Source organism: Accipiter gentilis, chromosome 2 (genome assembly GCF_929443795.1).
Source record: "Accipiter gentilis chromosome 2, bAccGen1.1, whole genome shotgun sequence".
NCBI lineage: Eukaryota > Metazoa > Chordata > Aves > Accipitriformes > Accipitridae > Astur > Astur gentilis.
Genome location: NC_064881.1, coordinates 40,238,589 through 40,250,710, shown reverse-complemented (window position 1 = coordinate 40,250,710; position 12,122 = coordinate 40,238,589).

The following is a 12,122-nucleotide window of genomic DNA, read 5'->3' as shown; positions in this document are numbered from 1 at the left end:
CGCATTTGGCCGAGCATCCCTCTTGGCCCAGTGTCATTCTTGGAGAGCTCACAACCTTTGCCCTAACCACAGCTTGTAATTTCATGGCGGAGAGATGATGCACGGCCCTGACAGGCTTGGAAAGCCTCACATACTGCCACTATGTTTAAAGGAAGGGAGCATGGAGAGGTCACGTAAGAAAACCACACATTTACCATTGCCCTCAGCTACAGAATGAGGCACCTGCAAAAAGATGGGCCCCACAAAAAGGGAACAGGGAGTGTATGAGTGTTGTTATCAAAAGCTCACATAATTTTAAGGACCAGCGATCATTCACAGCGCAAGCCAAAGGCTTCGGCGGCTGTAGAGAGAGACTGTATTCTTGGTTTTTTTCTTTAGATCATGCAAACAGAGCTTGAGTATTCAACATATTCTTTTCCCTTGTGTAAAGGAAGGAAAAACCATCAGCATTTAGCCTTGTATAACAAATATTCCTCTATTACAGATGAGAGGATCTTAAGCAAAGAATGAGAAAGAGATTCCTGGTAGATAGGATAGGTGCTCATCAGAATTGCTTTCCTTACAGAGACTACAAGTGGGGCATACTGCTTCAAAATACTTGGGTTTCACTTTTCACTGAATTCTTACATCACTTCTTGCATCTAAAGGAATAAACTCCTTTTTTATATTTCACATGCTATGTATTAGCATCTCATTTATCAGTGTAGCTGAGAAAAGGTGCTGAACACACACACAAAAATCCTAGTTTTGCGTTGATTCATTGAAATAATGTACATGCTTTTACAACAGAAACTGTTTTTACATATAATTAAAAGATGATAACAACAGAGTCTCAAATTTGCAAAATACAGACCAGATGTTTCCATGACTCTTCCAGGTGTGGAGGTTTGGGGTGTTGTAGGTATTAAAATGAGAATAATCATCTTACTGGCAGTGAAATGAAGAGGATCCCACGAACCTCTTATAAACATTTCCATCCTAATCCTGTCTATGTTAGCTCTGTTTAATACAGCAATTTAGCAACTGATAGTATAGGTACAGTATCAAGTACTAATACAATTTAAAAATGTATCAGTGGAATCACGTTAACAGAGCTATTGACTAGAGAAGAGCACAGTTGCTTCTTAGTACATGGTACTTTTTTATTTATACATTTATACTTCCATATTCCAACCAATTACATGTAATTCTCATGGTAAATAACACTAAATGTGGTCCTTCATGAATGACAAGACTGAAGAAGGTGCTCAGAGCCACAGAGTATAGTTTATTCTATAGCTACTATATGAACATGCTGTACTTCACTACGGTATAGCCTTGACTGGATTTCCTGGGAAGCTTTAGCATTAAACTCCTACCTGTGCCTTTTAAAATAGGACTTTCTTTCCCTAAACAAAGTTACATCTGTTTAATGAATTACACCTGTTAAAGCTGATTCAGCTAACCAGGTGCCCACACTCAGGTAGACAATTATCAGCCAGTTTATGCCTCATTTATCAATTCAGCTTCACTCAGCTGGAAGGAATGAAACACTTCACATCCTAAGCAGGCGAGGCGACACTTAAACCGTATTCTCTTCCCCAAAGAGCTTCCAGCCCAAAATAGCCAAGACAAACAAAAGCAAGACCCAGGATAATGAGGGAGAGGGTGAGGCAAACAAAGTGGGAGGGCTGCTTGGAAAAAATGTGGGTTTGGGGGTGGTTGTTTTTCAGGGAATGTTGCAGGAGGAAAGAGGAGGTGTGCGGCAGGCAGCAGGTGGGAGAGGGGTCCCTGTGTCCGTGGCACGGAGGAAATGCTGGGGACAACCAGCCGGAGCTGGGCCTTGGGGCTGACGTGAAAAGGGATGCTGTGCTCAGGGTAGCCCGACCTGCCAGGGTACCAGTGCCTGCCCTCTTCCCAGCCTGGCTCTGGACCAGACTCAGGGGAAGGCAAACATTTTGCCAGCCCCTGGCTAGCGGTGAGGCTGCCCCTGCCTTGGGGTGGAATGGAGGAGCGGGACGGGGAGGAGAGAGGAGCGTGCTGCCTCCGCTGACCCCGGGCAGGGTTTGTCCTGCCGTGTGGGCTGCTCCTTCACTGAGAAAAAGGAAAAGCACGTTCAGGAATATTTGAGGGAGATGGTGAGATGGGCTTTAAGGCAGGTTCTTCAGCTGTTGTCTGTCCAGCTGTGCTCTCAAAGAGTGGAAACAACCCTCAGTTATGAAAAAATACCATGGGTTTAAAGCGGAACCGTATGATTTCAAAATCCTCTACAACCCCATTTTTTAGATCTTTTTTTATGTGCAGTTGTCCTCCAGCGAAGCAGTCTCATGGGTCTCAGAAAATACACCATGTTTTGGAGTAGGAGGGAAATTAAAGAAGAAACTAGATATTAAGCTCTTTAATCATCTTTTTTTACGCTGTGCACATCACCAAGCACAATAGATTGCTGGTCCCTGACTGTGACTCATGGATGCTCTCATAGTAAAATTACCAATCAATAGTATAGTCTGCTATAGACTGAACACTTTAAAAATAAAACCAGGTATTAAATAGCTTTTACAAAGTTTAGAGAACTGGATAATGAAGGTTCAAAGAATGGGTTAGGAATGCGCATGTGTCTGTAACCAAAAACCACATACATACACGCACACACACTTGCACACTCACACACACCACACGCCACGAATACAACGTGTACTGGGGGCTTCGACAGGCTGTGGTGATGAATTCAATTCAACCAAACCCTTCATCACCCACAGACACCCATTGTGCTCGTCCTGGTACGGGTCAACATTGCCACCTCTAAGGCAGAAGTATCTGGTTTGCTTGTGAATCACCTTCAAAGTGCCCAAAATTTCAGCCTTAAAGTAATTCAAAACTGTGGCTCAGAAATAAACAAATATTTGTAGAAAAAAGAACCGGCAATTTCTGCAGACAACAGAAACTATGCAGTTCTGGACAGATGTCAAATACAGGAAATACCCACCCTCCAAAATATTTCTTTGTTGAAATAATGTGGAGAAGCAAAAAAATTAGACAAAAATAACTGAAAAAAAAAAAAGTTTTACATTTTTCTTCCTTCACCTTAATTAGATGGTAGAACCAATATTGGCAATAAGCTCAGTAGTGAGGAGGGATAAAAATATCTACAAAGCTAAGGCTACAGTCGTTGTGTGACTGCTCCCAGCGGAGTCGAAGAACAAATCTATAGGAAAGAGCTATAAGAATGGACTCAGAATTGCAATGAATTGAGTAATTCTGTTTTTATATTAGAGTTTTGAACTGAACAAAACTTGAGACAAAGTAAAGCAGGTGAATGCAGTGTGAACGTAGTTTATTCCACTCATCATCATCCTCATCCCTTTTATTTATGGCAAGTTTGCGTAGGATTCCTCTGTTTGTCTTTTCACATTTAAAAAAAGTTCTTTCATACTACCAGGTTATTTTTTTAAAATCATCCTGACCTTTAGTACCTAGGAGGTTATTTAAAAGGAACCACATGATGAAAGATTGTGGCTTTGGCAATATTTCTTATATGAAGAGGACAGGGCGTGGTTCAATAACGGTGAAGACAGAACTTTCTGGACAATATTTTTCTCCTTTTTTTCTTTATCTAAGAAGGAAAGCCTTCATCCACTTTTAAATAAATAAATAAACTTTCTGGCAATTAGGACATTTATCATTCTGGACCTGCAGAACTTCATCAGCACACAAAACAAGATTTCTCTCTCTCGATAGTATCGATGGTTTGGTATTTGTGTTGTGCTTCAGCTCTGCCTATGGCACTTAAGATGAGTGAAATGATACAACCTAAAGGATGGTTAGTCCCATGTAATACAATGGAAACTCAGTGTCAGTAAGAGCTAGATCAGATCTTTGTGTTCTTTGAAGGGGAGAGACAGAGATGTCATAGACCGAGGTTCCTAAATACCAACAGGCTTGCAGGAACTTCTCTCTCCTGGCTGGAGTTAGGGAAGACTTAACATAGACCCACGTTTTCGGGAAGGGTGTCCACACTCGGGAGATGTGTCAATGCTTGAAGAAGGGTGTGTTTTTTGGATTGCAACAAAATAAGCTGAGAGTGGCTGGCAGGCCGGTGAAGCCGGCGGGAAACCGGGCTATTCCCGTCTCCGCGAGGTAGAGAAGAGCAGCTTGGTTTTATGCCGCGTGGGTTGGGAGCCAGCACAGGGATACAAGGAATGGGTAGTTACTGCTGTTGAGACGTGTTTTTGAAAATCTAATTAGACTGACATGCTGAAACCTCAAGAAGCCAGAGGAACGATGCAGGAAAATTACACTTTGTGCCTCAAAATCAGACTTTCTCTCTTGAAACAATCACAAACCCCAAGTACTCAGAAAAGACGATTTCTTTGGCAGCTAATGACAAAGACCCCATAGAAGTATTTGGGTGAGTTTGTGTTGACAGAGGATGCTCACAGCTGCAGAGTAGTGACCCATTGATGCTCCCAGGCTCTCTCTGTACCCTGCAAGGACTTGGACACTTTAAACTCAGCACAAGGATGCTCAGCCCCACAAGGAAATTGCTGCAAAGGAATTTCCCCCAAGGAAAGTGCTGCAACTGGGTCCCTCTCTCCCCACCCCATCACTGGCTTAGACATCCCTGGGAAACATGGTCTGGTAGCCTGGCTCTCGCTCATGGTGCGATCCACCCAAGTGATCCCTTTGGGTGCAGACAATTGCTTCACTTCCCTGCCACGCCTGGAGCTGCTGGTGCCCAACGGCATGGGCAGGCAGGGAGGTGGCAGCAGGGGTGGACTCCTTCCTCCCCAGCCTCAGGGGCTCCTACCCACTGGCTGCGGGGAAGGGGCCCTGACTCAGACTGGAGACAGGGCAGGACACACCAGCCTCCAGCCTGGAATGGGGCCATGCGAGCGGCTCAGTGCGTATTAAACAGTCGTGGAAAAATGGGCAGGCGGGGACTGCGTTTGCATTAAAAAGGCATAGAACGAAGTGCCTGCTCAGACAGAAAGTGGTGGCCAGGACCCACAATGTTCTCCCTCTTCTTCCCCAGCCTCTGAGGAAAGAAGCCCCATCTGCAGGCTATGAGATGTCCCTCCCCACATAACTCACCGCTTGAGCATTTACTACCTGTACAATGGCAGAGCCTCCAAAAAGAGGGCTGGAGGGCTGTGGCCACTGACCCCGTGGTGAGGATGTGGCTTTCTACGCCTGCCGCCCAAGGATGGACTTGAGCCATGGGGCTGGTGGGTGCGGAGCGAGCCTCTGCGGGGACGGTGGGTGCATGGGGTGACATGTACGCACTCAAAACACTTTGCATCTCCAGAACAGAGTTGCTCATCCCCTGGGCGGGCCTGGTTCCCCCACGGTTTGTGTCTGCACAAATCTGAAGTGACTCCGCAGAAGTCAATGGAAAGAGAAAAACATGTGAAGCAGAAATCTCATCGCAGAGAGCCTGGGCAGCCAGTGGTTCTTCAGAGGCAGGAAAGGTATCTTTCACTCAAGGAGGGGTGGATTCATTTATCAGATTCTGTAGCTAATTTGGTAACACTAATATGACAGTAAACCTGCAACTACCCCACATATTCAGTTTTTATTAATAATTCCCTGACATACAGCACATCCTTTTCAAGGGGGGCTGTGAAGTTTTACTCAGCACACAGAGGAGTTCTTATACCCTAACTTAGGGGTTTACAGCAGGGGGGCAAATGCTGTATTTTACCCAACTGCACAAATCTGGAAGGATTTTAAGGCCTACCGGTTTGCCCTTTTTCTTTCTAAGATGAAGAAAAAAAAATCTTTCATTTTAAGCATAACCACCTCAGAATAACTCCAGAAAGTTCTTAGAAGAAGCGAATATTTCCTTGCAATCGTGTAGCACATCAAACGCCTATCAGCGCAATCTGCAGGGAGTTTTCTGACAGACTAAGCATGCAGTACTGGGAGAGTCTGCAATGAGGCCCGAGGTTTAATTGTACTTCTGCCCAAGGAAGTATCAAAACCCCTCTGTACAGCACTGTGCATTCAAACTCCAAGTCAGCTACCGTTAATTTAGGGTTCTCTTCAGTTAAACTAATTGTAGAGTGTTTCTACCTGCACAGAGGCATTTCAAAAAGCACATTGGATAAGACACACATAAGTCTGACTGTTCACGTTCCATCATCCTTGTTCCCTCAAAACCGTTCTGATTACACAATAGCCCTGTTACTGCTGTTTCTGCTTTCTTGCTGTTCACAGTTTATTGATGCAATTCCTTCCTCCGCGCTGGCAGAGTAAATGGCTCTGCCGTTACACTGCATTTTACCCCTCTCCCGTCCAGCCAGGCTGTCATCCTCCTGCTGCCATGCAGAAAACCTGCAAGGCACAAACTGAGACTGCAAGGAGTAGCATTAGCCCCAGAGCCACCCCACCTTAAATAATTGACCCTACGAAAAATATTTTGTCAGTGCAAAAGCTCCATCAGCAGCTGTATTTACAAGCTGCTTTGGAAGTGCAGAAATTGCACCGATTCCCACACAAATCTCCCTGCTCCCTCTGGTACCCCGGTAAGAGGGTGGTTACTGTAACATCCTGCAATGTAATCCTGAAGGGTATAGGACAAAAGCAAACACCCACAGAATACTGAATAAAAGGACTCTGACAACCAAACAGCCTGGGTTATATGAAGGGTAATGACTAGGAAAACCCTTAAGCTAGGAAAATACAGTCCTGTGAAGAATCATCATTGCTCCCACGGTGCAGGTATTATAAGACACATGCTCCAATTTTGCCCAAGCAACAATAAATCTGACACACACACAAAAAGCATCAGTCCTGTTGCCTGGTTAGCCCTGCTTAAGGCTAAAATACCTACAAGCCCATTCAGCACGGGAAGTACTTAACCAGCAGTTTCCTGGGTTTGCTCACATGCCCCACAGATGCCATTCCCACAGAAAGTTAAACCGTAGAAATAAATGTATACTTCCGCAGTTGGCTAATTAAACAGTAAACTAAAATAATTACAATAAGAAGAAGAATAAAAAAAATTTCTACAATTCTTTAATAGCCACCTGTGTTCATCTTTTATAGGAGAACACTGGATTTCAAATTCAGCCCTGGAGATATTATTCAGTTTTGCTCCATTGTAAGTTAATGTTCAATTCCGAGATGCCTGGAGGGAACCTCTTGCCAACACTGGAGGGAGGCTTGGAGTAATTTCCCCACCTCCTGAGCAGTTTACTACCTTCTTGGTAAGGTATACTTGGGGAGATAATGGGTCCTTGGCCGTCATCTACACAATGCTCAGCAGTGGGGTTTTTTTATGTTCCAAATGTAAGGTGTTTTCCAAAAAAATTCCCATTAAGGCATAACAAGCTGGCAGTGTTTCCCTGAAAAATCCCAAGTACTGAATCTTGTGGGAAAGGACGCTGACTCACTGATACTGATGGCTCAATACTGAGCTGTGATACAACGAAGTAGGACAGTTGCATTATTCAGGCAGGAAGAAGAAAGCTATAGAAATGGGAAAGCAAGAGGGAGGAAAACATAACTTTATGTTTCCTAATGATTGAAGACATACTGTAAGAAGGATGAGTTTAGACTCATTTGTCATAGATATGTTTAGCTGATCTGCATGAATTTGTTTTATTCAGGGTCTCCATGTTGTGCCTACAGAGAACAAATTCAATATTCAATTTTAAATTGTGGGACATCTAGCTTTGTTCTTATCCCAAGCCGTGAAGAAAGTCTTCCTGTCCTTTATCTCTGCCAGACTTTGAAAACCATTTAATTCTCCTTTCTCTGAGTAAAACCTGAAATGGATGAGAAAACACTTATTTAAAATTGACACTTCAGAACTTCCCTTTTTGGGAGGGCATCTAATTTATGGTGTGGTGTCACTTTTGACTTCAGTCGGACAGCTTACGCCCAAAAGTATAAGGCAATCTTCAGCGCCCTGTCAGGCATGAAAAGATGTATCTTACTTTTTTATTTCTTCTTAATTATGATTTAAAGTTTATGCCTGGTATTCTTCGCCTGTCCAAGGCTTACTTGTTTCTGTTGGATTGGTAAATGCTTTAAAGGAAAGAGCTACTGAAAAATTAAATTGCCACAGGCAAGTAAAATAGAGCCAGTCTGCACCACTGCCAGCATAGATAGCCATTGCCAGCACAGATAGTCATTGCTGCAAAAGGAAATACTTTCAGTATGACAGCTACAGTCTTCAGACAAAGAATTATAAGGAAAAACACTGTTTTGGTGTTTGTTCAAAGTAAGAAAATCTTCCTCGCTTCTGGAAAGATGGGCTGAGGAGAAATGGATACAACTTAGTTTTAGTTCAGCTATACTGTGCAGGATTACCCGAGCAATAACCACAGTCACTGGGAGCCAACCCAGCCACCCGACATCCTGTCTCGCAGCCATTTTAATCCCCCGAATGCAATGCTGAGCACCAACTGGAGAAATTCTTGTGGAAGCTCAGATTTCAGATCCACTGGCTTTTCACTTCTCCCTCCCAGGCAAACATTTGCTGGTTGTGCTGGAGGGGAATTTTGAGCCCGCAGAGACAGGCACCTGATTGCCCAAAGACTTTCTGGGTTATGCTAATGTGTCTGGTTTCAGTCTGGTCTCTACTCATATTCTGTGAACCCTGTTTCGCTTCCTCTTTTCTTGTGAATTTCTCTGTGAAGAGAAATGGAATCTTTCAGTAGATGTCTGATTCTGGTCTTGCTTGGGTTGGTGTTGCACACTGGTCTTGCTTGGGTTGGTGTTGCACAGCTGTATATCTTATTTAGAGTTTTATTCTATTTAGTGAAAGCATGAGAGAATGACTGGGCTCCGCAGCCTATCCCAGATCAAACTCTGTCTTCACACTGCTACAGCTCCACCAGTGGAAAGGGGCCATGGAGAGTATGAAAGGTAGCAAATGAGCTATCTAGTTCCTGGAGATGCATTTCCAGCTAGAGAAGAAAACAGGGGTTACGACTAGGAGCAGCAATCTGGGAACTCTTATTACCAAGGCTTACTTGCTACTGGAAACAGCAGGAAGCTCAAGGGAAATGGTTAGTGCCTGCTTGCTGATGGCAAGAGCAGAGAAAAAAATAATAATCTCAGATTAAATCCATGGGTCACTTCACCGTCGCTACCCCGAGTCAACAGTTTGGTTTCCTCCGAAATGGTTGATTAAAATAATATCAATAAGTTACAAGAGGAGAAGCAAAGTATTTCATGTCGTCTCTGTCAACTACGGTTAACGCTTCACATCTTGCTGCTCAGTCCAATGCCTTTGTGCTCAGAAAGATCTGGCACCGTGGTTTGTTTGAATATGGCAAGAGAGCAAGCTTTGGCTTGGTTATTCACTAACTACCTCTGTCTCACACGTTCCCTGTTCCTCTCCCACGGCCACAAAGCCACCTCCCTTACAAAGCCCGCTGCAGCCATGGATGGGCAAAGCCCAAAGGGGTTTAAGCATTTCACCCGATGTGAAATTTCCCCTTCCTCTGTCAGGAAGGGCTGAGGGAATCCCAGCTGAGAAAGTCAAAGGGTTTAGATCATTCACATGGGAAAATTTGAAAGCACTCTCGAATTCAAAGCCAAGGGTTAAACTAAGCTTTTCCTTCTGAAGAGACTAATTTATTTGAAGTCAAGCAGGCCATTCTGTCTCCCCCCCTCCCAACCCAAACACAAGCAAATGTAATGTGTTCAACCTAAAGCATTTTAAATTAAAACAAAAGAGAAAAAAATAAATTATTTTCATAATCCCATTCGTGCTTTTATTTTCTAAGCATAAAAGAGCTGAGCTGCACTGAGCTGAGCTAACATGAATGTCAAACCCCACTTGATTGCAGTAAGTCGAATGGTTCCAGTTCACACAAAGTCTGTATATGCCTATAAAATCAGGGGAAAAAAATGTATTTAAACCTTCAGAAATAATTAAATCATGTGTTTATGGTTATACAACAAATGGTAAGACCTGATTGCTTAGAAGGCTGGGGGACAGAAAATAAAGTGTTATCTTACACTGTGTGTATATGTATATTGTGGATATATTTTCTGAGATTAAACGGATGCAGAAAGCATTTCCTTTAGCAGGCACTATCACAAACAATTTGTGGGGCAGGGACAGAACTACTTGATTCCTCTGTGTAAAAAGGACAAAAAGTAATGGCCTAAACCTGCCTGCTGTGAAGAAGGACTAGAGACAACCGAGATCAAAAGCATGTCTAGGTTCCTGACTGCAGCAGACCTCTTCTATCTGTTGCCTCCATCTTCTGCCTGAGAGGATGGTAGGGAACAATATGAATCTCATTTTCCCCTTGGCTTAGATCACTTTTTTAAAAAAGGCCCCAGTTTGTTACATTATGGTACATTCAATTAGTATAGGTCCTCTGTCCCACTTTCTGCCCTGGCACGTCCCTGTCTTTCCCTGACTTGCAGGCTGTTCTTTGTGGGATAGCTGTGTACAGCCCCTTAATAAAATCACATTAGTAAATCAAACTCACTAATCATCATATCCAAAACAAATAGGGTCCAAAGTTGCAAAGTAAGAAGGATTTTGCCTGCACTCCTGCATCTCTTCAGAAGAGAAGCCAAACTTTTAAGAATGTTGGCAGAAAGTATTAAAACGAGTTTTTCTTACCAAGCAAGAGCAACAACCGGGTGTTGAAGTGATTACCTTCAAAACAGCTCAAAGACAGGCATGCTTATTTGGCCTTTTTTCACCTGGGTTATCCATTACTTTTTTTCCGACAAAAATTACTTGATTCGTATTCAACAAACAGTGAAAGCGGCTTTTATTTGACATTGTGTAAGATTGTCTGTTACTCAGAAGTGTAGCTCTCTTTTATGGCACAAATGAATAATTGTGACTTCTGTGGAAATTCTGGAAAGAGCATGCAAGGAGGAAATCGGTTATTTAGCTCTTTCTGGAAGAAAGGCCCTTCATTTCTTAATAATTGCTGATGTTCCTGCTTTAGCAGCCTATGTGCATTCATATGGCCCTGAATCAAAAAGGGCCTTTACACTTGGGGAGTGTAACTTGTCCTTCCTGTGGCACTGGAATAGATGGTGAGGAATGATGTAATGAGGAAAGGCTTCAGAAGAGCTGACACACTAGAGAGTTGAGCCCAGACCTGTATCCTGGATTTGAGCCACCTTTTGATTCCGGTACAACCGTGAACAGGGTCCAGGCTTTCAGCTCTACCTCAGTGCCTATGACTGAGTTCATCAAGCCTTCTCCCTTTTCTCTCCCACCCATCCACTCTTCACTGTAGGGAAAGAAGAAAATCCATATTTCTAGTCTGAAGCCTCATTGGAGTCACGTACAGGGAGAAGCACTGCGAGATGTGTCTTCTGCAGGCAGTTCATCCAACTGCCCATGTTGAGCAGCAGGTCCACGGCTAAATAATCTCCCATTATAAAATGGCTAAGAAGCAAAAGAGGTCTGAGGGAAGTGGGGGACAGTAGGACTGCAAAAAGAGGGATTCAGAAAGAGGAGTGGGCAATGGGGAAGGAGTAAGTAGGATAAACCAGAAAGCAGTATAATTAAAGTAGCAGTTTGGTGTAGTATGCTGTGTCCTAGCTCTCACAAGGCACATCTCACGCATGTTAGACACCCTGCATTTCTATGTCTGGGTTTATGATGGTCATAAAAGACCTGTTCCTAAGGGGGCTGTTGGTGACCTGCATGCTTAGAGGTGAAGACCATGACTGCACCCTGAGAAGGAAACCTGGAAGAAAGCAGATGTGACACATACTGATAAACTGAACCAGAATCCAAGAAGAAGGAAGGAAGCAGCAGGTTTCACATTCTTTTACCAAAAATACGCAAGCTGAATATGCATTGACCTTATACCTACTCATTTATGATATGACTCCTGGTTTTCTGAAGGTTTAGCATCCACTCAGGAAATCAGAATAGCTGTTTATTGCCCTACAGTGTGTCAAAAATCAGGAATTACCTTGCATTAATAGCTGAGATTACTCAAAGCTTTCACAATAGGAAAATACCAGACAGGCTGTCCCAATGGGCAATGGGCACAAACTGAAACACAGGAGGTTCCCTCTGAACATCAGGAAACACTTTTTTTACTGTGAGGGTGACTGAACACTGGAACAGGTTACCCAGGGAAGTTGTGGAGTCTCCATCCTTGGAGATATTTAAAACATGCCTGGACACAGTCCAGGGC